The sequence below is a fragment of the Mirounga angustirostris genome, unplaced genomic scaffold, assembly GCF_029215605.1.
Source record: "Mirounga angustirostris isolate CCGP_5_RB_7025 unplaced genomic scaffold, mMirAng1.0.hap1 SCAF_4, whole genome shotgun sequence".
Classification (NCBI taxonomy): domain Eukaryota; kingdom Metazoa; phylum Chordata; class Mammalia; order Carnivora; family Phocidae; genus Mirounga; species Mirounga angustirostris.
Window position 1 is genome coordinate 116,988,247 of NW_026991712.1, and position 26,331 is coordinate 117,014,577.

Genomic DNA, 26,331 nt, shown 5'->3' on the forward strand with positions numbered 1-26,331 from the left:
AGATTTTAAGAGTTATGTATTCTAAGTGTTAGAGCTGGGTTTTTACCTTTAAATTAATAGTAGTTCTTAACACTAGTATTTGGACACCCTGATGTTTTGCAATTAATTGAGTTATGTTATAGGTAGAGTGAAAACTAGATTCATATTTATTCATTCCATAATGTTATTCTTCCTCACTGGTATTCTGATATCTTATCTTGAACATGGAGGAGTAAACTAAAATGCAGCAGGTGTGCCAGAAATTACTCATAACCTAACACAAGCTTATTTTAGGCCCAGGACACCCTTACTGATGTAGCGTTATTAGTTGTGGGGATTGAGAATTACTTTTATGTTGTGAGATGTAATTTCAGAGCTATATTTATTATCTTTATCCATGGATGAACTTCTGCTTCAGGCCATGATGGAGTAACTGGCACTAGACTAGCTTTCCTGTCATAAACAATAAGTAAACAACTAGAAAAGTGGGCTCATGTGTGAAACAACTCTTTTCAGATGTTAGATAACAAGCAGCACACGTGGTCTATGAAAGGTAGAAAACAAACAAGGCAAGCTCTGTGATAACCCTGCTTTCTCCCTAGAAACATTTACCACACCACAGCAAAGGGAGGGGAAACCAAGCAGTACCCAATGGTCTTGCTGAGCTGAGATAGAAATCAGAGTTTGGGGAAGCTGAAGCAACCAAAATTTGTAGGACAGAGTACTGAAGATTAGGGAGCTATGCAGAGAAAGAGTTTCACACACCTAAGTGGAGTATCCTTGAGTTTTTAGCTGAATAGTAAGTTGCATGTGTACAGGGCAAGACTTCCACAAAGTCCTTGGCAAAGGACTATTACTGGGAAAGAACAACTACCAAGGAATTATAAACAGAAAAACTTCCAGAGCTCAACAGGGAGGGGCCATTTGATATCCAACCAATCAGTGTAGAGAAACCTCATGGCACACTCAAGTGTGTGATAAAGATTGATAAAGATACCAGGAATCCCAAGCCTTAAGAGTAAGAACAAATTAACCCTTGAGTAAAGACTACTCTACACCTGCTCTAAAAACAACAACAACAAAACAACAAGCCTCCAAAGAACCAAGCTGATCTACAAGTAATTTAGCTGCTTACCAGGTCTAAGACTAACATTTTTCAAAGGCAAACAACAAAACCTGGACACCGAACATCATAACGTCCACAATGTTCAACTTCCAACCAAAAATATATGACAGGAAAAAGCAAGATACTGTAAACCGTAACAGTAAAAATAGGTCCAGAAATGAGAGAGAGGATGGAATTAAAAGATAAGGAAATTAAATTACTGATTATAACTGTGTCAAGAATTTAAAGGAAATAAGAACATGAATAAGTAGAGAAATGGAAAGCATAACAAAGAAAAAAGAACCTTCTAGAGGTAAAAAAGAATACAATATCTAGAATGGATAATTCACTCAATGGATTTAAGAACAAATTAGTCATTTAAGAAGAAAACACCAGTGAATTTGGAGGCTGGAAAAAAAAAATTAACATAGCTTTTCAGACCTGTGGGCAATGTCAAGTCATTTTACATATATTTAATTGGCATACCAGAAAAGGTGGAGAGTGGGGCAGAAATACTATTTTAAAATATGGCTGAAATTTTCCAGATTTGGCAAAAAATATGAACACACAGGTCCAAGAAGCCTAACAAAATCCAAGCCAAGTAAATACAAAGAAATTTCTACCATGGCATATCATAATAAACTTGCTGAAAATCAATGATGAGGAAAAACCTATGAGCAGCCAGATGAATAAAAGAAAACATGCCTTATACAGGCAAAAACGTGAATAACCAGAAACAACACAAACTAGAAGACAAAGGAATGACATTTTATTTTATTTTACTTTATTTTATTTTTTAAAGGAATGGCATCTTTAAGATGCTGGGGGAAACAACACCATAAAAAAAAAAAGAACAAAATGAAACAAAGCAAAACAAAAACAGTGGGCATCATAGAATTCCGTATCAAGCAAAAATATCTTTCAAAAATAAAGACTAAATAAGGGTATTTTGAGACAGTAAAAAAGAAATAATTTATTGCTAGAATATATATTTATAAGAAATGTTAAAGGAAATTTTTCAGGCTGAAGAAAAAATAATACAAGATGGAAATTCAAATTTACATAAAACAATGAAGATTACTGGGAATAGTAAATATATAGGTAAATATGAAGGGTTTTTTTCCACTTAAATTTTTCTTTAATAAACAATGCATTGAATAGTTTAACAAATATAGAAGTAAAAGGTATTACAAGAAGGATGGGGCATAGGAAATGGAAAAATACAGCTGTCTAGTTCTTAAATTATTTGTGAAGTACTATAATATTATTTGAAGGTAGATTGTGATAAATTGATGGTATCGTAAACCCTAGAACAACAACTGACAAGAAAAAATAAAACAAGAAGTTTTTTGTGTTTATTAGGTCTACCTAATAAATTAAAAGAGGAGATAAAATGGAATACTCAAAAGACAACTCACTCTTTCCAAAAGAAGGAATTAAAAGAAAAAAGGAAAAAAGAACAGACAACAAATAGAAAGATGGTAGACCTTAATCCAACCATATCAAAATTACAATCAATATAAATAGCCAAAACATATCTATTGAAAGGCAAAGATTGGATAAAAAAAAAAATCAAAGGATGGCTAAATCCCATTTATAAGAAATGCACAAGTAAGTTAGAGTAAAATAATAGAAAAGTTACACCATGAAAATAGCATAACAAATCTGGAGTGGCTTTATTCATATCAGACAATGTAGATGTCAGGATAAGAAATATTAATGGAGCTTTAGAGGTATATTAAAAAGGTCAGTTGGTTAAGTAAATAAAATAATCTTATATGTATATGCATTTAATAGCAGTTACAAAATACATGGAGAAAACCTGATAGAACTGAAAGGTGAAAATAGAAAAAATCCACAATAATAATTGGTGATCTCAACATTCTTTGAGCAATCGATGGAATAACTAGACAGAAAATCAGTAATATTAGAAATCCTGAAAAACAGTATCAACTAACCTGACCTCATCGACATTTGTAGACTGCTGTACTCAACAACAGTACCATACAAATCCTTTGCAAGTGCTGTTCTGGGGCTATCTTCATATATTTAAAAGGATTTAAATCAAACAGTATGTTTTTTTTTACCATAATAGAATTAAATTAGATATTAATAACAGAGGTATCTAGAAAATCCCCACATATTTAGAAATTAAACAACACACTTCCAATTAACCCATGGGTCATGTAAGCAATTAAAAGGGAATTAGGGGCGCCTGGGTGGTTCAGTCAGTTGAGTGTCTGGGTCTTGGTTTCCTCTCAGGTCATGATCTCATGGGTCATGAGATGGAGCCCTGTGTCAGGCTCCACACTCAGCAGGGAGTGTGCTTGAAGATTCTCTCCCTCTGCCCCTCCCCTTCCACTTGTGTGTGTGTGGGCACGTGTGCATACACTCTCTTTCTCTCTAGAATGGAATAAATAAACCTTTAAAAAAAAGGGAGTTTTACAATATCTTGAACTAAATGATTATGAAAAAGCAATGTACCAAATTTTCACCTAAAGCAGTACTTTGAAGAAAATTTATAGTAGCTAATACCATGCGTCAGGGGAAATTTATAGCTTTAGATGAGCATATTAGAAAAGAAGAAAAGTTTAAATATGGGGATCTAAAATGTCACCTTAAGAGACTAGAAGTGACAAAGAAAGTTAAATCCAAATTAGGTAGAAGAAAAGAAATAAGAAAATAATTTGCAAGAAATCATAGCCTAAACATAAAAGCTAAAATTGTGAATCTTCTAGAAATAGAGAAATTTCTCGAAAGAGAAATATTCACCAACTTGAGATAAGTAAAGATTTCTTATATAGGATACTAAAAGCATAAACTAAAAGAAAAGTGATGAATTGGACTTTATCAAAACTAAAAACATCTACTCTTTACAACATACCATTAAGATAATGACAAGGCAAGGTATTGACTAGGAGAATGTATTTGCAATACATACAGCTGCTAAAGGATTTACATGCAGAATACATAAAAGAAACTCTTAAAACTCAATATTAAGTTAAATCCAGTTTAAAATGAGAAACACATTTGAGAATACTTCAAACAAAAGAAGATATACAAAATACCAATAAATACATGAAATAATGTTCAACCTCCTTAGCTGTTAGGGAAATGTAAATTAATACCACAGTGGGTACCTCTACATACATGAATGGCAATAGTAGGGAATAATCAGAATTGTCATATATTGGTGATGGGAATAGAAAGTGGTACAGCTACTTTGGAATACAGTTTGTTAATGTCTTATAAAATATATTCACTTAACACAGAAACTCAACTCTTAGGTTTTTATTCAATAGAAATAGAAACATCTAGATAGAACAGAAACACGCGAAGACTTTTATGCGAATGCTTATTGTAGGTTTTTCTTATTAGCTCCAAACTAGAAATGTGCAAATGTTCATTGGTTAGAACAACTAACCATCCTACTCCGAAATAAAAAGAGACTAATAATTGACACATGCAGCAATACCAATGAAGTTAAAAACCACTGTGCTGAGCAAATAATTCAGGCACCTATCATACACCATATGTTTTTTTAAAGTGATATTTGTTATAGTTTGATTAGTCAAAAATTTAATGATCTACAATGGAATCTCCCGGGTGTCCCTTCTGACTAAAAATAAAATTAAGTATTCCCCTCATGGCTTATAAGGTCCTACATTATATGGCCTCCATATACTCCTCAACCTCCCTGCTCCCCTTCTACTGAGCACCAACCAGTCAACTTCTCATCTTCAAACTCATGGTAATGACCTCCTCAGAGACTTTGCACTTGCTGTTCCCTCAGTCTGAAATGCTCATTAGCCATGTCTTTTCATGGATGACTCCTTCTCACCATTTAAGCCTCTATTCAAATTTCAACTCTTTGGAAAGTGCTTTCCTAACCCTACCCTTGCCTAGCCACTCTATCACATCATCCTGTTGTGTTTAGCATGTTATTAAAATCTAAGACTATTTGTTTACTTATTGTCTGTCAATGCACTGCCACTACAACATAAAATTTAACAACAGTACCTCTGTTGTCTTAGTCCTCAGTATAATCCTAGTGCCTAGAACAGTGCCTGGTACAAATACTTTTGGGATGGATAAGTGAGTGTAGGCTTGCTGCATATTTGAATGTTTCAGAATGATAAAGATTATGAATGAAAAATTATCAAAATATATTATCATAGAAATTTATAAACATATATTCTGATAAATACATATGTATATTCTGATTGTACATGTTGCATTGTTTTAGAGAGATATATAGGACTCCATGTAAGAGGGACTCAATAGCTGAGAGGATAATCATCATTTCCTGTATTGTCAAATTGCACTTCTCAATAGTGAACCTGTTTTATATGACTGATTCATTCAGCACTTACTGAGAACCTTTGGGCACTGACAGTTCAATAGGTACAAAATAAGATGTGTGGGAAAAGTAGTATGGAAGTACAAAGATGGAAGAAACAATCTGTGTTTGGAAAAGAGGTTGAGGAAGTGGGATAATCTTTGAAAAGAACTTGCCATTTCAGCTTAGCCCTAAATGATAATAGAAGTAGGTCAAGTAGAGAGAGGAGAAAGGGATTTTCAGGCAGAGGGAAAAACTCTAGCAAAAGCAAGAGGTATAGGAGCTCAGGAAGTCACTTGTGGTGAATAGAGTGCGTGTTAGAGTACAGTAGAGAGTGATGTTGGAAAAATATGTTGAAGTCTGATCATGAAGAATCTCCAATGCCATGCCAAGAAGTGTATCTAGTAGGTAATTTAAGAACCATCAAAGGCCTTTGTCTAGGACTGTGACATGAGCAGGTCTGTGATTTACAGGAGTAATTCTTGCAGCAGTTAGGATGAGAGAGTGAGCCTGAAGGCATGGAGATTAGTTAAAAGGCCATTACAATTTTCAAGCAAGAAATGAGGCCTAAATTAAGGCAGTGGTGGTATGAATAGGGTGGAAAGGACTGATTTCAGGATTAAAATTGATGGGTCTTGGGACCTATAGGGGAGTGAGGGAAAAAGAGGGGATAGAGCTGACTCTGAGTTTCTGGTTGGGAGTCTTGCAGATGGGGCTTTAATTGATCCACTGTGACCTGCAATTGATTGGCTCTCCTGGTTCACCTCATTTCCTTCATTGACCTTTCTCCCCAACTTTAACTCCAGGAAAAAGGTTTCCTTCTACTTTGGGCTCATTAGTACCTCTTTTCATTCACCAGGTATAGAACCTACTAGCTAATCAATCTGCAGGAGTAACCTTTCCTTTTCCTCTGTGTCAGCAGCTGAGTATCTTACAGATTGATTCAATATGCTCTCAGTTCTGTCAGAACTGTTTCAGGATGCCTGGAGAGCTATTTCACTGCCTTGTAGGTTTGCACGTCTTCTAACAACCTGATGTAATACTTTAATTCATTCAACTTTTTCTTATTATCCCCTTGTATCCACTTATATCCATCCATAGATGATCTCAACTCCAGCCTCAATGGTCTCTAAAGGTTTGTTCTTAGTCCTTATGTGGGATTCAATATTGAGAGGAGTCTAGGGAAAAAAAAAAAAACAGTGCACAACGGGTGGTTTCTGACTTTTCAGAGTTTATAATCTAGATGAAGAGATGAGACTTTACCCCTTTTCCCTTTTCTTCCTTCCTTCCTCCCTTTTCCTTCCCTCCCTCCCTCACTCCCTCCTTCCTTCTTCATTTCTTCTTTCCTTGCTTCCTTTTTTCCTTTGTTCCTTCCTTCCTTCCTTTTTCCTGCCTGCCTTCCTGCCTTCTTTTTTTCCTCCTTCCTCAATTAAATCAGATTAAATACTGCAAAGGCAGCAAGAGTGCAAAGGTAAGTAAAATATGAAGGTTTTTGATCATACAATAACCAATAATTAAGTGATTAATTATATGGCACAGAACTGAAGCCTGGATTAACAGGGAAGGCCTCATAGAAAAACCAGTACACATTTAAGGAATATCTACTATTAGGAATAATAGGTGGAAGAACTCTCATAAATATAGGACATCTTGATTTTAGGGAATTTTCTTCCCATGCCAAATCCAAACACAGTCTTACTTTGTGTTTTCTCTTAGTAGAGGAAGTTGAACAAAATACTGATTAGATTAACAAATTAATAATAGAATTCTGGGAAGGGAAGGAGAGGAAAGAATATTGAATATTCTTTCTACTGTGTTGTAAAGAATGTATATTTTCCTAAGAACATTAGGCAAATTTTGGTAGATGTCTTGGAAGTTGTTTTGAATTGATTTATGCCAAGAATGGAATCCTTTACTTCATTTTAGTCCCGAAGTGAAAAGGGAACCAGTAATGCATTCCATGCATCCTTTTTAAATATTTAATTGTCATATTGCCTAGTGTGGAACAAATGAAAAAAGCCACCTAGTTTTTAGGCTTTCAGTTAAGCATTTGCTTCCCCAAATACTGATGCTTAGCATGCATGGGGCACTTCGTATTTGTCAAGTTATTAATTTGTCTTCATAACAACCATGGGAAAACAATGCAGTGATATCTTTACTTAGCAGATGAAAAAATTAAGGCCACCAATATGCAGAGTCACCAAGTCTACCATTTTTCAAAAGACTTGAAGTGGGTTTTTTTTGGTGGCCTTGACACTGTGTTTCCAGACAATGAATCCAGGGAGCCAAGCAGTTGATGTGATTCATTCGTTAACATTGCCCTGAACATGAAGCTGACTCTTTCTTCTGAGTCTCATTCTTTGAGCTTAGCTGATAATTTTACGGTTATTATAGGAACAATACTTTTTTACATTTGTAACTCATTTTTGTTGCCTACAAAGAAGCTTTAAATTATTAAATATCATTTTAACAGATAAAATTTAATAAGTGTTCTTAACTACCGTATATGCCTCCAACAGTTGTTTCTATAAATCTAAGGAAAAGATTCAAGCAAATTTGTTTACCATTGGCTGAATAAAGTTGAAGTTGAGATGACCTAGTTCTGATAATTTATTACTTGGCACACAGAATTATTTTAAATTACTGCATTAGCACTGACTCATTCAGAATAGCATCTGCTGGAAGACCACCAAAGAATTCCAGGGATTTGGTGCAGTCACTACAATGACAATAAACAACAAATTGGCAACCTCTGGGGCTGGCAATTTTATTGAAACACATTATATTTTTTTCAAAACTTCAGCAGAATCTATACCAGTGATTTCAAGTTTTTAAAAAAATTCCATACACCACTGTTGCTTACTCTTATTACTCAATACTGAAGCTTTTTAATTTTTGCTGGTTTAATGGAGATAAAATTACATCACATTGAAGCTTTAATTTGCCTTTCATTGGTTGCTAATGCAATTGTGAACCTTTTAAAATATTTATTCACCATTTGTGTGTTCTTTACTGTGAAATATCTATTTCTGTCTTTTGCTCTTTTTCTATGGGTTATTTGTCCTTTATTGATTTGCTGAATTTTCGAATATATCATGGAGAGTAAACTTTTTTGGTTACATGTTACCAATGTCTGTTTGTTTTAACCTTTTTAATGAAATATTTTGCTAATTATTTTTGGGGGGTGAGGAATATATGCTAATAATTTATTAAGTAAAGAGTCAACTTTTTTTTGAAAAGATAGAGTGTTCCACCAAGTCAACATAAAACATGAAAAAATAAGATATACAACTGGAAAAAAGCAGATGTGAAAACATACTGAAATAGTTTTGGTAAATACAGCTTAAATATGGAATGAGTAAAGATAGGTCACTAGCTTCTGAAAGTGAGCCTATAGTCAGTATGTTCTGGGGAGGAAATGTTCTGCTAATCATTTAATACCAGCATTGTCAAGTTTATCAGTTTTGCCCTATATGGTTAGTAGATTTGGGGTTTTTGTTCAAGAAATCCTTCTCTACCAGTGGTGATAAAGATATTCTCTTCTATTTCTTCTACAATTTTGAGATTTGCTTTTCACATATATGTATTTAATATGTCTAGAATATACTTTGGTATAATGTAGAGATCCAATTTTATTTTTTCCAAATGGATAATCAATTTTCCTAATACAATTTATTGACTAGCTTTTTCTTTCCTCAATTGTCTGCGATATCATTGTCACATGTGGGTATATGTGGTCCTGCTTCTGTTCTCTTTCTCTCTCTATATGTGGCAAAAAGGTTTATTGTATCCACTGGGTCCAGGCTTGGGAGAGGGCTCGGGGCGGTCAACAGGCTGCTTAGCCGCTGCAGGGAGACCCTCACCCAGAGGCCCTGACGCCGGGGGGTTGCCAGCGGGCCCCTCGAAGCCTGCTGGGCTCTGGAGGCTCCTCGCCGTGCTGGACGGTGGGCGTCTGGAAGAGCCGCCCGCCCGGGCCCAGCCTGGGGCCGCCCGCCCGCCGGGGCAGTCGGGCGGTCGCCACCTTCTGGACGAGCTTCAGCGGCGGCCCCCGGCGGCGGTCCTGCGGGCGGCCCGAGAGGTGGGCGCCTGCGCGGGCGCGGAGCGAGGGCCGGCCTCCGGGGCCGCTCCAGGCCGCGGGGGGCGCGCGTGGCGTCCGCGGCTCTGCGCCCCTCGGCTTGAGCCGCAAGGAGGCCGGCCGCCGCGCTGGCTTCGCATCTTGGAGAGGAGTCGCCGGGCTTCGCGCCGGCCAGCCCTGGAGAAGCGGGCCGCCCTGCGGAGCCCCGTCCTGGCGGTGGCGCGAGGCGGGGCGGGACCCCGGGAGCGGGCGGACCCGGCGCTGGGCGCTGGGCGGCGGGCGGCCTCCACGCGGGGGGTGGGGGCGTCCCGCTGGCGGGTCTGGGGGCTCGTGGGCGATGCGCCGCCGGGAGCGAAGCGCACAACGCCGCGTCGGCCGGTCCCGGGGCAGAGGGTGGCCGAGAAGACGGTTCCCAGGTTGGGGCTGGAAGGCGGTTGCAGGGTGGTGGGAGGCTGGAAGACGGGGTCCTGGGACCCTCCTGTCCAAGCACCGTCGAAGCAAGACGCAGATCCACGGGACCGCCGGGTGTACTGCCTTTTATTATAGTTTTTGATTGGTTTTTGTATATTTGTCCAAATACGTAATTGGCTTAATACAGCTTAATTATAAACCTTGATTTCTGGTAGGAATATAACGCTTATCTTGATCCTGCCACCACCTCTTTTGGGAATGTTTTGGCTCTTCTTAGCGCTTTGCCCATATACATTTTAGAACTGTTCAATTTCTCAGGGGATACCTGGGTGGCTCAGCCGTTGGGCGTCTGCCTTCAGCTCGGGTCATGATCCCAGGGTCCTGGGATCGAGCCCCGCATCGGGCTCCCTGCTCGGCGGGAAGCCTGCTTCTCCCCCTCCCACTCCCCCTGCTTGTGTTCCCTCTCTTGCTGTCTCTCTCTCTGTCAAGTAAATAGAACCTTTAAAAAAAAAATTGTTAAATTTCTCAAATATCTTGTTTGGAATTTGAGTGGAATTTTATTGTCTCTAAGATTAATTTTGAGGAAAGCTGCTAAACTATGATAGGCTATTCTGTGAATTTGGTATATTTCTCAACTTAGGCATTTAGAAATATTTTCTCAATGACTTATGGAATCTTCTTTTGCTTCCTAAAGAATACCTTTTTATATTTTATTTATTTCAGACCTGAATTTTTTGTTTTCTGAAAATGTCTTTATTTAGTTTTCATTTTTGAGGATTCTTTCCATTGGGTATAAAATTTTATGGTAGTAGGTATTTTTGCATTTTGAAAAATCCTTCCATTGCCTTCTGGGTTTGAGGGTGTGTGTGTGTGGCGGGGTGGGGGTGGTGGTGGTATGGGAGCTTGTGGAGCGGGGAGGCAGATGTTAGTCTCATTGATGCTCATTTGAAGGTGAGTATCGTTTTTCTCCAGCTGCTTATAGCATCTGTGGTATGCTTGGATATGGTATTTTTAATATTTATCTCACTTGACGTTTGTAGTACTTTTTGAAAATATGGCTTAATGGCAACAGTTTTAAAACATTCTCAGTTATTATCTTCTCAGATAACATTTCAACTTCTTTCCATCAACTCTTCTAGGACTTTAATTAGACATAGATTAAACCTTTTAACTGCATTGACAATATTTCTTATACTCTCTTCTGCTTTTCACCCTATACTTTTTCCTCTCTGTGCTTTATCCTGGATATTTTCTATTAATGTATTTTTGTTTATTGACATTGGTATTTCTATTGATATATTGATATATTTCCTAGTATATCTTGGATATATGCTAAATCACTAGTAGTCCCTCTAATTCTGTCTATTCTGCAGTTAATTCTAGCCATGAAATTCTTACGTGCAATTATATTTTTCATTTCTGAAATTTCCATTACATAGTTTACATTCTGTGCTAAAATTGTTACTCTTATTTTTCATTTATATGGACATAATAAGCATAGTCATTTTTAAGTTGGTAGGTGATAACTCCATTATTCAGATTCTGTGGATCTGCTTCTATGTTCTATTATTTCTCTTAAGTTTTGATTACATTATCTTGGTTAATTATATAGTTAGTTGTTATTTTTTGTTTTCATTGCTAAATCCTAATCTCTGCATATCAAAAAAGATATAGAGATAAATTGAGGCTTAGGGTGATGTTATTTTCCACCAGAGAAAGTTTATTTCTGACAGGTGGCTAAGGGCATTTGTCATCAAGGTTTACTCTAATTCAAATAGGGCTTTAAATCATTTGAGACTAGTTTATGTTTTGTTCAGCCTTATTCCCAAGCCTCGGAGATTTGCCAGTCCCTCCCCACTTGGCAGGTTCTGGGCTTGAATTACTTTCCATCTAGCCTCCTGTGTCTGTTAAGATCTCTGCTCAGCTTCTCTGTCAACTCTTTGTTCTGGAAATACAGGCGCCACAGAGGAAAGTAGACTCAAATGTAGATTGATTACTCTGTGTGTTTATCTTCTTCTGAATTTTGACTTCATAATTCTTTACTTTCTTGTTGTATTTCCTATGAATTCAAACATATTAAAACATTATGTCTACATTTATTAGTTGTTTTAAGCTGATGAAATGATCTGAAATATCTAGTTTATCAGTATCAGAATTCCCTTCCACTAATTTTGAAAATTCAATGTGTGTGTGTGTGTGTATGTGTATTATTTCAAAATATTTTATTTAGCTTTTATATCTGACTGGTCATTTTTGATAGTGTCTTGTTCATTGTTCACATACCTTAATTTTTTTCTCTTTTTTAAAGGTTTCATTCATAGTTACTTTACATTTTATAACTAATAACGTTCAGAACTCTAAAGGCCTAGGGGTTTAAACTTATGGTTTGTTTCTGCTCACCCTCCTAAATAGTTGAGTATTTCTTCATGTGTTTAGTAATTTTTTTTATTATGAGGTCATTTGTTGAACTTCTGTGGACATCTTGAGGGCCTAACCTGGGGGTGCTTTCCTTGAGAAAAAACTGGTACTTGCTCCTGGTGGGTACTGTTGGATGCAAGTAATTTGATACCACTCAAATATAATATTTCAGCTTCAGGTTTCTCTGGATGAATGGATAGTGTATATTTGAAATTGCATCCCGAATGATAGTAGATCTATGGGGCCAATTCTTAGGAGAAACTATTATAGTGTGTATGTGTTCTGCCTAGAGTCCTGATGAAGACACACAGATTTCTAATAGGTTTCTATTGCTAGTATGCAGATGTTTTTAATGTCTTTTTTAGTAGTGCTGTAGCACTGTTGAGGTCCCAAATTAATGAAGTCTAGATCTCATGGGTCCTTTACTGGGTTGTAGCTGTGAGTACATATCCTAGATGTGTTGGGTAAAGAAAAATACATCAAGTACATCCAAGAACAGATGAAATAGCATATTAATAGAAAAGTAAAATAATTCCTTAAGCCAGATATAATACAGAGGTCAGGCAGGTAATGCAAAGGCATGACGTTGCTAAAAGTAAGATAATAAGAGGTGGTAGACACACTGTCTGAAAGATTAAAATTTAAATTTAAAAAAGAAGATGGCCAGAAAAACATCTCCTAGGAGTATTTGACTCAGAGACTACCAGTTTTTGACCTCTGCCGATACTCAACTCATACCTTGATGATATACTTTAAGTAGGTACTTAACTATGTACTAATATTTCCTAATATACTGTGACAGCATTCAATTTGACATCTATATGTGATCTATAACAGTCTGGCTTGCTTAGGCTCATGTATTTAAAAACCTGTGCCTGGTATAGGCTTTGTTCTACATTTCTTTTTGCAAGATGAGAAACCTCTTTAGCATACATTAAAAATAATGGTCATGGAGCAAGGATTTCTTAATTATAGTAAATTGAAGGAGTTTGGATAAAGGATCAATTCCATAAATTAGGGATTCTAGAGGCTAAAATTAGCAGTATTCATGATTTAGAGAACAAAAGTTACTATTAAAACATTGTGCATAAAATGCTTCCACCACTAATCCATATTATATGATGATGAGAGAAATGAGGTGAAATAGAAGATTAATGAAAAAATCAATGGTAATTTCTGTCTTCTTACTAAATAAGAGTCGATTTGTATCATCACTATTAGCATCTAAGTATAAATGGGAATAAGATCAGGTCTAGAGGGAAAAGTTGTGTTGAATTTTATGGCTCAATGTAGGCAAAATGTAGTGCTTAATTCTACAGCTTTCCACTTATGTCGTGGCCACACACTATTTTTTCCATCTCCAGACTAGATAGATATTCAGTAAATTCTTTCTATATATCATGAAAAAAATGCTGCAGAAATATATTTCTTATTTAATTTCTACTATTCTTTTAAATGGTAGTTTGCAGAATGCATCTGGGTGTATAGCTAATGACCCATGAGCAATAAGCAACTGTTTAAGTAAAATGCACTATGAAAAAGCTTTTACCAAACAGCATTTTAATATTTTAAATAGATTTTCCATTGCAGGCTCTTTGTAACTGGATTAGTTCTCTGATGTGTTCTGACAGAGCTGTGGTTAGGGATACTCCATTAACTTTGTCTGTCATCTTATTTTCCCTAGTATCCAGCAGAACACCCTTATATTTCATAATTTGTATTGCTATCAGTGCTGATTTGTAAATGTGCAAATTATAATTAACAGTGGCTACTACTTCTATTAAATATTAAATCATTCTTGCAGCTTATATTTTCCACAGCAGATGGAGCCCTGTGGTATGCAAATAGACTTTCCTTACATTGTCAGCAATTTTTAACCTATATTTTAGTTTAAAGAATACATTTTTCCCATTTGCTTTATGTTTTCTATAGCATTTAGGTTAATATTTATTTACTGCATATTTTCTTTCTACCAATAAGAATTTCATGGACTATTACATCCTAGCACTGTGGTTTTGTTTCCCTTCATTAATAGCTCCGTAATCATCTAGCTTGCTTGTAAGTTTGAGAGCTTGTTATTTGTACTGATACTGCAGTATTGGGTAAGAAGCATTTAGTTATATTTTAATATGTACAGCAGAAGCAGAAATGTTGGGTACACCATCGTAGGTTTTAATTTGAAATCCAATCTATGTGCACATTTTCCCCCAGAATAAGCAAACGCATTTAAGGTTTTATATTGTGTCTTAAACATTCTATTAAATGTCATCAGCCGATTCAGGAAAATGTATTGCAAAAATATTAGAGAAGTATAAAATGTGTAAATGTAATAGATGCTTGGGACATGGAGAGGAATGTAAAAGTCCAACATTTATCAGGTAACCATAAACCACTAAGAAACATTGATAGAAAGTAACATTCTTATGATATATAGTATCTTAAGCATGAACTCTTATTTCTGGTATTTATTGCAGTGCTGTTGTATTAAAAACACTAATCCAGAATTATTGCAGCCTTTCCTAACTGTGGATTGCTAGAGTATGAATATTTTGGTTGTGGAGCTAGTTCTAACTTTCTTAACAATGAAAGGATATATACTCTTTAAACCCACTGGAATCAGAGGGTTGTTTCCTTGACAGGTTTTTAATGGCAAGTTAAGACTGCCGGGGAAACCATAGAACTCAAAGGCATTAACTGACAAATTAAGCAAAGAGTAATGAAAATTTCGATGTGTTTGAATCATCATTCATTGAACTGTAATTGCCTTAGCAGCAGAAAATTAAATTGTAACAAGTAAGGGTCTTGACACTTCCCGCAATTTCTAAAAAAAAAAAAAGTTTGTGCATGCCATGGAGGATAAACAGCAGTCACATGAAATACTGGGTGCGAGTCTTTTTAATTAATTAATTTTATTTATTTATTTTTTGGAATCAGTCACTCAATAAGACACACAAGGTTATTATAACAGTCTGTTTTTTGGATTCTTTAACATTGAAAATTTTGGTCTGTATTAGATAATACAGTTATAAATAGGGTCTTATTCAAGGTATAGGGCCTGTTGGTTTATGGAAACAAGTAGAAATGACTTGCCAATTATATGCTGTCCTTCTTCCTCCACATCTTGGGGGAGGAAGAGATCGGGAATATGCAGGATAATTTTTTTTTTTTTTTTTTAAGATTTTGCCTTTATGGGTGTTATTCAGAGGTCCAGTTGAAAGCATATTCATTCATTTGTGACTGGTCAAAGAAAGTAATCTCCAAGTAGCAGGTGTTTCTTGCAAGAAAAGAAATATCTTTGTTGTTGTTAAGTGGTATGAATACTAGAGAGCATACAGGGTACTCAGAAAGAAAAACCTATCTGTTTCTCTGTGGATATCCTATAGGAGTCAAAACAGAGACTACACAAGGCTTTATAAAACAACATTTTAGATTAATTGAAAGTTATAGTTATGGAACCCATAAGAACAGCCTGACCAACCTCTCTGTGAACTGTAGAGATTGTGAATTTCCCAGCAGATAATGCTTCAGCTTTGGGTGGGAAGCTGTGATGAATGTTTGAGTGGGAAAATATGTGTCTGAGTTAGAGCATCTGCTTTCATTACTTAGTTTTCAAGAAGACATTGCGAGTCAAGGAAATGAGTGGGTTTTATCCTGGAAAAGATCCAGGGGAAACTAGATCTTCTGAAGACAAAGGAAAAGCAGATTTCGGCAGCTCCGATTTCAGGAGTGGTGGGCAAGACTGAGTGGGGTGAGGACTCACCATGTTGGTCAGTGGTGAGCTCTGCTCCTCTGGGAGCAGTGTCCTCCCTCAGCACCGTGGAGCCTTGTTCAGGGTTAATTCATTTTAAAACCTCCCATGGAAATCTTCCAAAGTGAGGTGCCCTAAGATAATACCTTTGCCTCAGGAAGCCGTGCTTAACAGGGATCTCCTGAAGAGAAGGCCTCCACACGACATTCATAAAAGCCTGGATGAAGGAGCCTAATGGGATCATGGAGCACAAAAAGGAACTGGACTTGGGTGTGCAATTGCAGATTTGAAGTTTAGGGAAGACTCTCCATAAAGAGACTAATTCTCAAGGTCAAGTAATTTCATTAACGATTCATAAGCCATCTATGTTCAGAGGGGATTTGCATACTATTCAAATAGTCTGTGTATTTCTATAGTTTGAAAAAATAAGAGTGCAATAGTGACAAATACAGCATGTGTTCATATCCATAAGAAAATCTATCACAGCAATGGAGACAGTCTGGCTAGTTTTTATCCCCTCTTCATTTAGGGGTAAAGACTAAGTAAGGATGGAGGCTGGGCTGGAGTGGAGAAAGAGGGGGGATGGGATATTTCTGGATGAACCAGATAAAAGGCTGCTTTGTTTTGTTTTGTTTGAAGGCCTATGGCAGCTTTTGGGGACCTTATGCTATCAGTAACTTCTCATATGTGCTAAAGCCAGTGTCCTTTCTGGATATCACTTCCTTTTCTGTGTATCTTTGTATCTTTAGCCAGCAATACCTACACAACCAGGTTAAGGTCTCCTGGTTTCCTATGAAAACTCCAATACTAGAGAGGAGGGGGGTGGGGGGATGGGTTAGCCTGGTGACGGGTATTAAGGAGAGCACGTTCTGCATGGAGCACTGGGTGTTATACGCAAACAATGAATCATGGAACACTACATCAAAAACTAATGATGTAATGTATGGTGATTAACGTAACATAATAAAAACAAGATCTGTTATCATGGCCACCATGAGGCTAAAGTATAAAGTGGACCAAGTGGAATTCACAGTTCATTCCTATTTTGTTGGAGCCTTCTTTCTGATAAGACTTTCCCCTCACCTCCTTCAAGGAGCCCAATTACAGCTGTCCTCCCCTGACCTACCTCACCCTTCAGTCATCCTCTTCTTGTCCTCATCTAAGTATATAATTTCTGTGGCCCATGCCCACAGTACCTTGTTAGGTTTTTTTAATCTTACCTGGTAAATTAAGTAAGCTGCTATTAACTGATAAGGGTCTTTGGATAACATTTGCCTTTTGGTAGAAATTTTATTTACATGGGCCAAGAGACCCTGTGTTAAGACCAGTAGGACAAGAGCATCCTTTGTTTCTCTTCCAATCATCAGTTTAGCTACTTTGACTATGAGGAGCTCTGGCCTTCTACCTAAAGTCCTGAGATTTTGTAAGGCCCCCCAAACCAGAGCCTTCCTTAAAAAACAAAGTGGAATAAACATAGCATATCCTTCAAAATAATGGTTGTCCAGGATTATACAAACCTAGTATTAGGCTTAATAGAAAGTAAATAGTAAATCTAAATAAAATTACCCTGTAGGGGATCTAGCTTTGTAAAAAATGTGAACTCTCCTTGACCTCTTCATATTCCTCATGTTCCATTTGAATTTTTTATGGATTCTGCTTTTGAAGACTGAGTATATTTGTTATAGATACACATGTTCTCTGGAAAGCTTGACTTGAAAGAAACTCCATGCAAAGAGCTTTGTTTCTGGAGGGATGCATGATCCAATAATTTGCAAAATGCTGTAGACACTAATTTTTTTAATATATATATTTAGATTTTATTTACTTACTAGAGAGAGAGAGTGAGCGAGAGCTTGTGAGAGCACAGGGAAGGGCAGAAGGGAAGGGAGAGGGCGAGGGAAAGGGACAAGTGGATTCTGCACTGAGCGCAGAGCCCAATGGAGGGATTGATCCCAGGACCCTGAGATCATGATCTGAGTGGAAACCAAGAGCTGGACACTCAACTGACTGAGCCACCCAGGAGCCCCAACACTATCTAAAATTTGAGGATTTGCAATGTACATTAGTGTAGTAAAGGCTCTGAGAAGTCCTGTAGTGAAAAAGCCTATTTGAATTTGTTTAACTCAACATTTCCTAAAGGCATATTCTTTTGTGCACAACATTCTGGGGGACTAGTTTTCCAGTTAACACAATTGTGGAGGATGGGGCAGGGCATGATGCTGTGGACATCTACTTGTACTCTAGTTATTTTAGTAGAAGCAAAGGGAGAAAATGTTATGTTGTAAGATGATGAAAGCAGCACCAGTAAACACACCTATTTGTTTTCAACTCATTTATTCATTAAGAATTTACTAAATACCATTATAAACAATACCGAACCAGGAGTTGGGGATTTTCCCTAAAAACAATCAAATAAGCAAACAAAACGAAAACAAAAAGCAACAAAAAAAAACCCTAATCCATGTTGGGAGACCTTTAGAAAATAAAAATATTCTAGATTGCACTTCTGTGACTGAATCCATGATCAGTGGTGAGAAGCTGTCTTCCAGTGGTTGAGTCTCAACTTCTTAGAGTTTGCAGGGAGTACTGGCTGCTGATAACTACTGCCTCATCTAAGGCACATTTTATGCAGACATCCAGACTCAGTAAAGAACATCTAAACAAAAAAACATCGCTTCAGCGACCTTTCATTCTGTTAAAGTTTTGAGTTGGGAGTCATATTTCCTTTCTCTAATATTGGGAAGAGAGCATAGGACTTGGATTCAGAGGACTTCAGTTTGAATCCTGCCTCTTTCATAGCCCTGTGATTGGCTACATCCCTAATATTGCCAAGGTAGAGACACTGAGGATCCAGTTATTAATATTTTCCTGGACTGAATCTAGGAGGATCCTAAAGGGATCTAATGAAAATAGTTCTGTCCTTCATAAAATGTGAAAGTCTGTACAGATGTTAGGTATTGTTTCTATTATTCTTTTATTATTCTTGATCTAATCAAAATAATCATTTTACAAGGTGTTGTCTTAAATACATTCCATTTATTTTCTCCCTTAATCTTTACAACAACTCAAGTGTTAGATACTATAATTGTTCCATTTTACAAATGAGAAAAACTGAGGGTCCCAGAATTTAAATAATGGGTTTAAGTAAAACACGTACAAATTTTCAGTGTGTTGATCTGTGCCATGTTCGGCAACTTTGGAATTTTTTTATTCAACTAATAATCACCTACTATCGTCTGTGTATGGTTTCAAGTTCTATATGTACAGTAGTCAACAAAATGGACTAAATTTCTGTACTTGTGGAATTCAAATCCTAGTGAAGAAGGAGACAATAAACATAATATTTATACAGAATGTTAGAAAGTGATGAGTGCTGTGGAGGAAAAACAGAATAGGAAAAGGCGTAAGTGAGAGTGTGGGGAAAGGAGATGAAATAACTTTAAATAGGTAGGACAGAGTTACCTATCAAGATGGTGGCTGTTGAGCAAAGATTTGAAGGAGTTGAGGGAATGAGTCATGTGGATATCAAAGAGAAGAATGTTCTGGTTAGAGGGGACAGATAGTGCAAAGGTCCTGAGGTGTGACTATGTTGGACATGTTTGAGGAACAGTGTTTCCAGTGGAACTGGGGTAAAGTGAGCAAGGGGGAGGGTAAGAAGTTGATCACAGAGGTCAGATCCCATAGGACTTGTAGACCACTGCCAGGGCTCTGGCTTGCACTCTTCATAGAATGGGAGATAGGGAAGAATTTGGAGTAGAGGAGGGACATGGTCTGATGTATATTTAGAAAGGATTTCTTTGGCCATTTTGTTGAGAATATACTGTAGGGAATAAAGGTGGAAGCAGGGAAATAAAAAACTGCTCATTCCAGGTATAGAATGAAGTGAATTAGAACATGCTTCCAAATCTCATTTGGTGTACATTAAACTCAGTTAGTTCATTTTCCATATAGCAAAATGAGTAAGCTAGGGAGGCCTGTTTGAACACCTATTTATCTTGGCCAAATACTTTCTTCTAGCATCTTGAAGTCATTTATTTGGCCATGTTGGTGCTATGACCAAAATGAGTTTTTCTATAATAGTGACATAAATCCTTGACTTCCAATAGACAATTGGATTAAATAGGATTTTTTTTGGGGGGGGTGGTAGTGGGTGGGTGGTATATTCCAACTACTTCTTATCAAGACCAGTGTAATTTTCAGTATAGACTAGGTAGTGGTTTGAAACATCATCTACCCAGATTCCATCTGATGGTAGAGTATAGGATTAATAGTGGATTATCATTAGAAGCCCATATCCTACCATGCAGAATTAGGATCAGAACCATGATCTTTTAAAAACAAATCATGGAATACTGACACAGCGGGAATTTGAATTCATTTTGAGTAACCATTGATATTATCCCATCCCTAGCCTTCAGATCCATACAACAGAGCCTAGATGGGGAATTTGATGCTGTTATTCTTATGGAATTGATAGAACTGGAAATCACATAAACTGTAGTAAGCTCATTTATTGATATTTGAATAACTTTATGGACCATGCTTGGGTTAATGATAGGGTAGAAATGCCATTAAAGCAGAACACTATTAGTTAATCCACTGGTGACGTGCATTAGTGATACTTGAAAATTGTACAGTGGTGAGGACTTTTGTAGTTTTAGCTCATCCCCCTATTAAGATTTGTAGGTGTTTTATACATGAACTTAATTTTCTCCCTTCACCCTCAGCAGATGACTCAGATCCCTTTAACCTACTAGAAGACATGCTCGAGAAGTCTTTCTGTTAATGGAACATGACTGCTGTGTTTTCTCTCAAAATGCAGCACAGTAGCTTTAGAATTACAGGTCTACTATGTGACCAAGAAGCATCCTCAGTTGACATACAGATTGCACAGTTTATTGGAAATGTGAAGCATACTTCCTTTATTTACTCTGGGGTTCATGATAGGGAGTAGAAGTACAGCAAAGAGAGGAGACTGTTCAAGAAAGTATTGGATTAATCTGAGGCCTTTCCCCTTTGTATCTGATTTATCTTTTGCTGAGAATTGATCAGTGCCTTCATGGAAGATATGCTCAGGAAATGGCAATCAGTTACCTGTTAGAAATATCCTTGGTGCTCACCTTGTTGGCATGTATCCTAAAAAATTGGAATGGTGCAGAGGAGATTAGCATGGCCCCTGTGAAAACAAATTTATGAAGCATTCCATATTTTTAAGCTAAACTTATGGTGTAAAAGTTACATATAGCAAATCATTAAGTTGTACACCTTAAAATACAAGGTTACGTGTCAATTATATCTCAATAAAACTGGAAAAAAGAGAAATATTTGTGTTTGGAGGCTGGAGGGAGGGCTAAAGGATCAGATAAGGCGGTCCCATCTTTTGAGACTCTGGTCAGGAATTTAGCAAGAAACTGAGCATGCAAAATGCTGTATTAAGCACATGTGTTGGTACCTGAAATCCAGCATCCTTTTAAAACAAAGTGGTTAAGAGGGTATAAATGTTAGTATTCCATTGCCATCCCTGCCACCACAAATCTACAGCCTACTATTTTCCTACCATACGTTTCCTAATGATGCTTCTGTTGATAGAAAGCCCCAGTCATTTTTTATTAATGGATGCTGTGACTTCTTCCCACTCTCTTTCCATTGGCACAGCATTTACTGATTAAGGATGCTGGGTGAGTCAGAATATTCCTTGCATAATGATTGGTTACTTGGAATGGGTACCAGCTCTTCCTTTGTGATAAAGAACAGTGTATATAAATAAGGGTAAGAGATTTTCTTGATGTTCAAGGTCTTTGGTCTCTGAGTTACAGACTATAAATTTCCTGGGCCACATTCTAGATGCAGAACTTCCACTGAAGTCAACAGAAGTTTAAAAAAAATTAATGGCAGGAAAATGCACTACTATTATTTATTATTATTTCCTTTTGACTGCTCTGAAGATAATTTGGTGCATAAAGTGTTGAAGAAGTTTTGGGTTTTTCCAGTGACTCATTTTCATGCAAATGTTTATCACATATCTGGGTATTGTTTTCCTCTATCATATATATTTCCATCTTCCATGGGTAAATCAACATCTTCATCCATATTGCACATTCAGCGGCTGTAAATTCAGCCTGTATTCTCATTAAATGTTACGAATATGTGATTTTCATTTATGATTTTAGTGGGTGTTTCTGAAATTTCTACAGCAGCATCTGGCCAGGATATAGTGTCTGTGAATCAGAATTACTACACCTAGTTTTATTTTTCTTCTGTATACTTATTTCTCTAATCCTTTCCTAGCCAACGGAAGACAATGTGAATTCTTTTCTATCCTAATTCTCAGAGACCCACCTCCCCCCCCCCCACCCCGCCCCAACTCATGTATAGACCTTTGGTTTGATTTTGCTGTTCCTGTTATGCATGTTTCAGGGAACAATGGAAGCAAATCCTGAGTCCCGCCCCTTCCTCCCTTCCAGCACTCACATCTCTAAGCCACCACTGTGGTTTAATCAGACCGGTGCAAGCACCTCGTAAGAGGTTTTTCACTATGTTCAGCTTCAGCCCCCTCTAATCTCTTGATGCCGCTGTTAGAATGATCTTTTAAAGATGCAGAGATGATTCTGCATCTCCCTGCTTAAAACCCTTCTTATTGTCCTCAGGATAAAGACCAAATTCTTAGACCTGGCTCATGGAGCTCTTCCTACTCTGATCCCAACTTGCCCCTGAGGACTGTTGTTCCACCCTCTGTCTCCCTCTATCCTCCAACCACAGGCCCAGCTTTCAGACCCCCACATCATCACGTTTTTCACCTCCGGGCCTTTGTACGTGCTCTTTCCTCTGCTTGGCTCACTGTTCCACTTCAACTGCTCCCGAATATATCCTGCTCATCCTTCAGCTTAAACTCTTCTCTTCTGAGTGGCCCCTTTTGCTGGCACCCATGAGTTCTGCATTTCCACAGGATCCTGCCCTTGACCTTTCAAAATAGCCATCACTCCTGGGAGACTTTTTAGTGCCTAACTTCCCCATTAGATAGCTCTCTTTGTGAGTCCAGTGACCCAATCTGTGTTGTGATTGCTTTGTCCCCAGCACTTTGCACATAAAAGGTATTTGGGCACCTAATGGATATGTAATGAATGTTTGCTGACTTCGCTTTAGTACTCTTCTACTAGAGACAGTGGGATGTTCTTTTTTTGAAATTACACAGATACTCATTGTTTTTTATCCTCCTTCTCTGGACCAGCTTCCTGATGCTCCTTTTCATTCTAAGAGCCCAGTTTGCTTTGGAGTGATTGAAACATCCATGGGTGAGGAGGAGACCACTAGCCTGAGAGGAGAGGCTTGAGTTTGAATTCACCTAACATTAATTGGGCTTTAAACTCTGGGCAAATTGTTGAATCTCTGTGGTTATTATGAGAGGAACAAACTGGATACTGAGAAGCCATTTCGTGTACTTTAGTGGAGATATAGTCCATTGTGCTGGGGTACAGAAGATAACATGATTAAAAGGTGAACAAATGAAAATTCAGCATATCTTATTACAGTGAATGCTAAATTTTGACCTAGAGAGGGCTGAGGACAGGCTGTCTGTTTCTTCTATCATGTGCCCTCTTTCCCATTGCTCTGTGATTCACACAAACCTGGGCCATTATGACTCAGCGAGCTGATGGTGGACATACATGAAACATGCTCCCACATGGATTAGTGACAAGCCAGGGTAGTATATGGGCATGTGGTAGAGGTTGTGGGGGTAGGGTGGGGTGGTGGGGTGGTTGTTATTGTCTACCATATAATCGTAGTATCTTTCCTTATATAATACTCACATTGCTGAAGAGTGTTTAATGCATAATTAGACTGATCAGGGTTTAAATTCTAGCTCCATCACCTTATTTTGTGTGTGTGTGTGTGTGTGTGTGTATGAGAGAGAGAGAGAGAGAGATGAATCAATCCAATTTGATTTCTATGTGTCTCTTTCCTCCTCCCACATTTATGACAGTAAAGTTTCCTCCTCCCACATTTATGACAGTAACTCTGTCATAGAGTTGTTTAAGGATTTTAAAAGATAGTATTTATGAGTTAGTTGTGTCCATTTAGCACGCTTCTCTCTTGTGATAATACCATTCTCCTCTAGAGGAACTGTTCCTCTCTACTTAGTTCATGACCGTGATATAAGGGCTGCCAATCAAGTAGTGACTGGTTGCTCTATGGAAGCCCACTTCCAGTATCCCCAAACTGGTCACTCTACGGAGGCTCACTTCCAGTATCCCCAAAGCAAGGGATCTGTAGATAAACTGAGCCTGAGCAATCCAAATATAGTCCTAGATCTTTGAAACTGAGGCTCAAGTGAGGCTTTCTAGTGGTGGAGTGAGAAAATGCAGACTCAGAAGCTGCTGGCAGCTGGAGTGCGAGCTTCTCAGAGCTGATTTACAGAAGACCCGGATGGATGGAGGTGAGGTAACAGAGAGGAAAGATCCTGGTACCGTCACATCTTTCATTTTAGTCTTTCCCAGTTACACTTTTCCTTTTCCTTGTCATCAGAGTCAATAAATTCACCTTTTTGTGTAAGCTGGCTCAAATTGCATGCCTGTAATTTACATATCAAAGAGTCAGGACTAATCGAGTAGCATACTGTAGCTGCTGAGGGGACCCAGTTCTCTTCTTCACACAAATATGGTCTTATTTTTTTGTTTCCTCTTAGGATAAGCCCAAGTATTATGGGTTGAAAAAATCAAGAATTTCTATATTCTGAATTCCAAGTCTTTAATATATTAGTGCTCTCTCCTTTTGATTTCCCTCACAGATTTAACTACTAATCTAAATATTTTTTTATACTTTGGGTACTTTGAAAATATAACAGATGTGGATATTTAAATATGTTAATGTATACTACTGCACAGTATAAAATTGGTATAATAGTTCTAGGTGGTGCTTTTGTAATAAGTATCCAAAAGTTTTGTTTATACATGAATTCCATTTTTGGTACTCCATCCTGTTGAAATAAGCCTGGATGTGAACAATGCTATATGTACAAATTTATTTATTGTAGCTTAATTTGTAAGGATGAAAATAAAACAACAAAATGTTCAAATTTTAGGGGTTATTTAAATTCCATGCAGCCTTTTAAATAATTTTTATGATATTTGATGACATGAGAAAACTCTGATATATTTTTCAGAAAAAATAGAGGCCGTAAAATAGTATATACAATATAATTCTGATTTGCAGTACACACACACACACACACACCTGAGTGTGTGTATGTTCAGAGCTATATAGCAAAAATACCAACAATGGTTCTTCCCTAGGCAATTGCATTACTTAGTGTATGGAAGACATTGTGATTGATTCCCCAGCATCCATCCCATTATCCCCTCCCTACCTCTACACCATGTGCAGCAGCCATGCAATTTGGTGAGGTTGACCTTCACCTTGAGTTCTATGGGTGGTCAGTCATTGTGTGAGATCAATCAGCATGAACCCATCCCTCTAGTGATGGTTATTAGGTTAGGTGTGGACACATAATCCAGGCATGAGCCATTTAGTGAAAAGCATTATCTTGGCATTAATGTCTGGTTCAGAGATAGATAATTTCATTGGATCTAATCAGAATTGAAAGACTTTTAGTTGGGTAGGAGATATACCCAGTCTCTCTCCCTGACATGGATAAGGACACCTGGAATTCCAGGTGATACTGGAAGAGATTTTGTGATCTTAGGGGAAAGCTGGCCTTGAGTGACATGACACAGAGAGGACAGATTAGAGGTGTCATGAGACCTTTTATGTGGTGGCATTGTCACATCTCTGAATCATAACATTAAAGTCTGCCCTGATTTTAGAATGAGCTAACATATTACCCAATTAATTAGGCTAGGTGGCATTGAGGTTTTCATTACATGAAAATAAACAGACCAAACTTAAAACTAAGTGGTTTTCATTTATTTTTTCTTTTCCATTATTTGTAAAGATTTTTTGCATTGAACACGTTTTACTTTTATAATTAAAAAGATTATTTATTATAAAAATTGCTATTAGCCAAAAACTGGCAAAGACCCATTAAATCAGCGTGTGTTCTCTCCTTTCTCACTCTCCCCCTTCTTCTGAACCTCTTTCAGTTCTCTTCCCCAAATTCCCACAAGAGCCAGAGAAGCCAAAAAAATGTCAAAATTTTGTCACTCCATTAATTAGGAGACTTGAATTGGGTGAGGCACAACCTACATTCTGTGAAATTGATTGGCAAGTGACTGGCAGAGCTACCTTCTTGCTAATGGGGC

General features: G+C 37.5%; 1 pseudogene; it reads left to right on the forward strand.

Moving 5' to 3' along the window:
- The first annotated feature begins 21,193 nt into the window (after window positions 1-21,193).
- LOC123860674 (U6 spliceosomal RNA) lies at window positions 21,194-21,287 on the forward strand (annotated as a pseudogene).
- Window positions 21,288-26,331: the final 5,044 nt, after the last annotated feature.